Source organism: Branchiostoma belcheri, unplaced genomic scaffold (genome assembly GCF_001625305.1).
Source record: "Branchiostoma belcheri isolate BF01 breed outbred unplaced genomic scaffold, Haploidv18h27 scaffold104, whole genome shotgun sequence".
In the NCBI taxonomy this organism is placed as follows: domain Eukaryota; kingdom Metazoa; phylum Chordata; class Leptocardii; order Amphioxiformes; family Branchiostomatidae; genus Branchiostoma; species Branchiostoma belcheri.
In genome coordinates, this window is record NW_017802425.1 from 630,071 (window position 1) to 636,590 (window position 6,520).

The following is a 6,520-nucleotide window of genomic DNA, read 5'->3' on the forward strand; positions in this document are numbered from 1 at the left end:
GTGGTGTGATGTGATTGTGATTGACACTGTTGTCCATCATATTTCAGTGGTGTGGTCTGATTGGTCCTGACAATTGCTGGTGTCCGTTATATCCCTAATTGTAGGATGTGATTGGCCTTGACAGTGCCCATCACTTGCAACAGTGCAATGTGATTGGTTCTGACATTTCCTGTCCTCAATCATATCCTAAAGGTGCAATGTGATTGGTCATGATAGACCCTGTTGCCCTGCCTACATGTGTTCATGTCTGGTGTCAAATGCATGTTGACAGGATGCTCCAGTGCATTTCACATGTGGCAGGACAGAATTACAGATACGACCCTTCTAACAACTGTTCAAAATTTAAACCAATTACTAGAAAGGTAATATTTGCAAAGCAAATGCATCATGTTTACCTTCGGATATGGTATGCTCTGTTAATTCCTCTTCAAACACATTCACATACATGTACATGTATATGCCTAAATGCCTACTATGAAATTGCAACTTTGTATGTAACCCAACACCAGTTACTATGGTGACAGACGTCAACAAATCAGGCCATTGGCCAGGTCAGAGGTTAGTGTTTGGAAAAACAATAACAAGAGCAAAAACAATATGTTTTCCTTCGGTAAACATAATAATATAAAACTACAGTACCAGTTCCAAAGTCTAGATCTCTTGTGTAGGTCTGAGACTTTGCTGGTATCAACTCACGAGCACAAGACGTGATCCGTACTGACATCCTGCGTCAGTTCGCCCATGTGTGGCTCCTCTCTGCGCTTAACTCTGGTTGGCCGAATCTTCCACCACGTCAAATTGTGTCAAACACGACTACAGAAGGCAGCATCTACTTTGCTAATGTTGTTGCATACAGGGTGGTTTGTTTTACCACATAACCCTGCTAACATGACTATACACTGAACATTTTAATTTCTGAAAATTCATTTGGACCTGAGGCAGATTTCTTCATCATGTACAGAAGTTGGGTGTTTTGAGCATGACAAACTCCTTTCACAGATCGCTATCAGCTGTTCAACATCCCAGAGCTTGCGCGTTACCGGGATGGAACACGTTGAATCTTCCTTCATCCTGTAATAAGGGAAACTGCAGCCATATCTCTGCAGCCACACGCAGTAATCCGGACCTGCGGGGGATTCGAACCTCCTGAGTAATTACTGGTGAGACAAACACGGCAGCAAAGCCCTGACAGAAACACTTGCACTGATTATTACTGCCTGCAGTCTCACATCCACCGATAACAGACGGTCTACAGTGGCCTGCATTACTACCAACTTATCTCTGTGGACAATTGTTCATTAAAACCTCCAAACCTCCATTATCTTCACTCCTTTCCTTTTAATTTCCCACCAACAATGGTTCCTGCGCTCGACCGGAGATACACATAATTTACCGACGTCTCTGCCGTGAACGTACCTGTAATCACAACTGCCGGTGAGGCAAGGATGATGCGTTAGCTGTGATATAACGTTCATATTAATCACGAGATTGGCCTAGCACAGCAACAGAACATAAGCTGCAAATACTGAAGACTGCAGCTATGAATACTGAAGACTGCAGCTGTAGCTGTAAATACTGATGACTGCAGTTGCAAATTCTGACAACTGCAGCAGTAAATACTGATGTCTGCAGCTGTAAATACTGATGTCTGCAGCTGTAAATACTGATGTCTGCAGCTGTAAATACTGTCAACTGTAGGTGTAAAACTGATGTCTGCAGCTGTAAATACTGTCAACTGTAGGTGTAAATACTCAGACCTGTGCAGGAAAAAGCGGAGATTGAAGTTGTAAATACTGGTGTCTGCAGCTGTTAATACTGAGCACCTGTGCTGTAAATACTGATGACTGAAGCCCCATCAACCCACAATTTACTACAGGTTACTAATGAACAGACAACCTGGCCATGAAAAAATAATGAAACAAATCAACTTCGCTCCATTTAAGTCAACACCATCTACAAGCCATGTGGAACAAGACCACAGATCAAATAATCATTCATTGCTGCATATATTTTGTATCTCAATAGTGTAAAATGGTAATGCTGCCTCATTATAATTAAATTATTTGTTTGTTTGTTTGTTTGTTTGTTTGTTTGTTTGTTTGTTTGTTTGTTTGGTTGGTTGCTTCATGTGTTGTCTATTTGTGTGACATGTATAACTCTCAGACCCCTATGACTCGAGTGTTACATACTGTAAGGCAATCCATGTAAAAACTGTCATTTCAAACATGCACCAAACAAACACAGCCCCACACTGCCCATCTGCTTGGATATTCCACCTGTCACAGTGTCAGCCTAGTTGTTATCTCTAAATCATGACTCCCCATGGGGGAGGGTCTAATCTGAGGATTGGATGTGGATTATCAGCTCAGACCTGGACTGGACATGGATTACTGCATCCCAGAGATCAGGGAGGGAGGAGATCAGGACAGAGAATTGGGACCTCCAGTCATCGTTAAAAACAACCCTGGCCAATCCCTAGCAGAAGTCATAATTGCAATGACCTGGGAAACAGCAAATTTCTAACATGTTAACTCTGGGGGAGTGAAACAGAACTTGTTTCCTGTTAAGTTATTGTGGACCAAAGTCTGGACATTGATGCCCATGTCAAAATCTGTGGTCTGCCTTAATTCTCTCTCCCCTGGCATTAGTTACATGTATTATTAGTACTCCACTCACACCTGCAGCTCCTGTGATCTTACTGTTATCCCAGCACTTTCATATTAACTTACTCTCGACAAGTCTTTTTTTTTACTGATTAGGCCACACCAATTTAATTTGATGGTTCGCCCCTTCATTTTTCTGATCTGCAAAAAAATTCTCATATTTTGCCCTCAACAGTTGAGGAAAGTCATTTTCTTCCTAGTTGTTACAGTTTTTCCATCTATCAATGCAGTGGCTTGATTAAAAGTTTAAAGTTCATTGTTTGAGTATTAACCCAGCCTTTTGTGTTGACTCCATGGTTCCTTTAGTTGCATTTGGGGCTACAATAGGATGCCTAACCCTGTTTTTATTTTTCGCCCTGTCGCTTCATGTTTTTTCTGGAAAAATCTGAGAACCAACAAATTAAATTGTAGTGGCCTTAGTTAGTACACTTTCACATGTAGATAAGATGTCAAGCTTACATGTAGCTCCGGTCTACATTTGTATTGAAAAGACAACATCCTTATACATGTACTTCCACCCCTAGGAGGCAGACAGTATCCTGGACCATATTGTGTGCTGCCTGCAGTGGTTTTACCCCAAGCACCACCATACTCTACATTTCTGGGGAGATCCCCTACCTCCCAACACTCTCCAGTGCAGGGTTGGACAAGTTTTCAAAAATCCACTAGCCCTATCGGGCAAGTACATGGTCATTTTCACTTGCCCGAACCAACTTTTCGCTTGCCCAAAATATGACGCATTTCTATGCATTTTAATAGCAGAAAGAAAATTATTTTATTATAGAGTTTATAATGCTGGATGCTTTATTTATCAAAATTGTTTGAAACTTAGTTGAAATACTGCAGGGGCTAATACTTTGCATCCAAAAAATGTACTTGCCCAATCGGGCAAGTACTGGGGAATATTTACTTGCCCGAACAGTGCTTTTACTTGCCCTGGGCAAGTGGGCAATGGGACTTGTCCAACCCTGCAGTCAGAAGAAAACACTTGAAGTCCACTCCACCTCCATCCAAGTCATGCTGTAAGATCTAAAAGGATCTGTTCTTTCTTCTTCACACCTCAAGAAAATTCACTTGAGCTGCCAGAAACACCTTATCTTTACTGTCTTCTTGTACTTGGCCAAAGGAGTCTTGTGGCTCTGGCTTGCAGTAGTATGCCAAGAACAAGATATACAAAAACAGCCCAAGCTTGGAAATTACTTTGACCTCTTAAATCATTGCACTGAATACATCGTCCAATGCAATAAAAAAAATTGTGCAAGTGAGGAGAAATTCCCATGCTGATTATATAGATCTTATCATTCCAAATGGAATTTTGCAGGAAAATATTGGACTTGCTCCAAATGGAAATTGACAGAAGCATTCAGGGAAGTCAATATCATTGGAGCAAAGGGGAAAACCTGGGAGGGAAATCAGAGGGACAGCGGCAGGAAGAACATGGCTATTGACTGATTTTAGAACAGTTTTGAAGTCTTTCAATGCATGAAATGCCCAAATCAGCCTGCTGGTAGCTTTTTCATTGAGGTCATGAGGGAGGAGGACAAAGATACAGATGACATGATTTATTTCCATAAAGAACATAATTTTCTTTTTCCAGTGGTGGCATTAGCTGCTTGCTTATTAAAGAGCTTGTCCTGTACTTTTTCATGTTGTTCAATAAAAAACATGGAAACTCTTTTATAACACATCCCAAATCTGTAGAAAAACAGATCATCCCACGTACTGGCCGAGAAGCTGTTATACACTTTTATGCAGCAGAACCCCTTGAAGTTGTATAATGAATTATGGATGCAGACATGTATTTTTCAGGACAGGCTAATGGATCGCTGGTGCCATCAGAGATCAGTTTGGGGAGGCTTATCGGTCGCCGACCTGCGATCGCTGCAGCAGAGGTTAAGCTGTCTTATGCAATTCACTGGAAGATATATAACACCCCGTGTACTAACATCGCCTGACAAAACAGAGGCATGGGTAATTTCAACAGAACAAAAAGCCAGTAGGTAGAACTGAACTACATGTATAGGAGACCATGTATCTGTGGTATCCCAATGCTCAGCCAGACTAAGGGACAGATGATGAGATTTTCTGCACTTCTAAATGAAGTTTGTAAAGCTAATACAGGTATAGAAAAGTAACAATACATGTATCATATAACTCCCCCTCCCTGCAGCAAATTTGGCACGAAAACCCCATATCAGGCTGACTCAGCAGGAAGAATGATATTTCTATTAACAAAAAGTGGGAAATTGAGGAAAGACAACTTCTCTCTCAATCTGAGGCAAACATTTTATCATTCCATGCTGCAGGGCACGTTCTCTGGGAGAGCCGTTACGGGAAAGGCCGTTCCTTTTAGTGGTGCTAAACTAGCTTAGCGTGCAATTAGTTCCGCCCAGGCTGCACCTGAACCTCAGGTCTGCGCACTCGGGCCAAACAGTTCTGCCTACCCCACCTGAACATCCAGACACACCAGTTAAATCTGTTGGTTGTCAGGTTTTCCACAAATAAATATCTTGGAAACACTGGTTCTAATTTTCAGTTTTCACAGTGACCTTTCCAACACAAATTCATGACAATCCAAATATGTCATCCTTGCATGACCAATGTATTACAGAACTGTTTCAACCATTCACACTGGGAAAACTGACTTCCATTCTACCGTAAAATAAACACTGCAAGAGTACATGAATAGGCAGTAATGCCGCACTGGAAAACAGAGCCTGAGTCAGGAGTCTGAGACTCTAGTGAGAGGGCAGTTTGTACCTCGGTACACACAGTTTCATGGACTGAGTGTACATGTAATCAGATTTATGTTGTCCTCTCCGACCTCTGTTGGCCTCTTTAAAATGTGTGACAGAACCAAGGAAATAAATTGGTCTGGCCTCATGTTGAGCAATCCTGTTCCTGGGTTTTACCATCAGGAGGAAAAGGATCGCATAAAATCTGAACTGTGGGGTCTGCAGCTGAAGTGCCTTTTAGTGGTGATAAAAATAGCCGGGTGCACAATTGCAATGTGTAATACACACCTGGACCTCACTGTGGGGAAAGACAGGGTTGAACTACTAATGTACATTGTGTTCCTGGATTTTAGTGTCTAACATTTTATTTTGTACAGGAAATGGCCAAGCAACAGGTGTCCTGATACTAGGGTACTCCTTGAACCACCATGGTAAAAGTAAATATACTTTATAGAATGACATTATTGATGAAAATGATATTGATAACATAGCTCAGCATATCATTTTTACTCAGAAGACAGAACTGTTTCTTGTTTCATTTATTCATGAAAAGAAGCGCTGCACCACAGCTGATCAAAACAAACCCATTCCTCTATCTCTGTAGCCTAGTACTTCACTACAAAACATTCCCTTGGAAACAAGAAACTGCTGAGGAAAAGTAACACTAACAGACATGTAAATTGGAAACACCATGCAGTCCAGTTTTGGATCATGGTCACGGGCCAGTAAAAAGCTAGTTCAGGCCAGTGGAAATGACCATGTACCAACCCATTGCGAATTTTTTAACTCTGGCACGACATAGCTTTGTAAAGCTCAAACCCACCTGCCTGCCTTACGACCTTGTTCCTTCCCAATGTCAGAACAGAATGCAGCACTGTGCTTACCTGCCCGGGAGTTGGACAGGTGTTCACTCTCTCCTTAACCTCAGACAAATCTGCTCTTTCAGGCCCCTTTTAGACAGACACATTGTCCGGTATTATCCTGGGTGCTTTTAAGAAGATTGTCACGCCAGCCTTTCACAGGCCCTGAAGATGTTTATAGGCCAGTTTGGGGTTTGTTGCTGTTGGCATTTTGCCAAGGTGAGTCCCAATTATAGTAGGGTTCAAGCCATTGGAGATGAAA

General features: G+C 41.8%; 1 protein-coding gene across 11 annotated transcripts in view; it reads right to left on the bottom strand.

The window, feature by feature from the left end:
* The window catches only part of LOC109476014 (semaphorin-1A-like), a 101,917-nt gene that overhangs the window by 67,113 nt on the left and 28,284 nt on the right, over window positions 1-6,520 (bottom strand). The window contains exon 1 of one of the 11 annotated variants that reach the window (XM_019776868.1): window positions 6,283-6,430. The exons of 9 other annotated variants lie outside the window; for them this stretch is intronic. The gene's annotated coding sequence lies outside the window, so the exon portion shown is untranslated. Of the gene's footprint in view, window positions 1-6,221; window positions 6,241-6,282; window positions 6,431-6,520 lie in introns of those variants that run through there. One more of the 11 variants, XM_019776877.1, reaches the window with a different exon arrangement.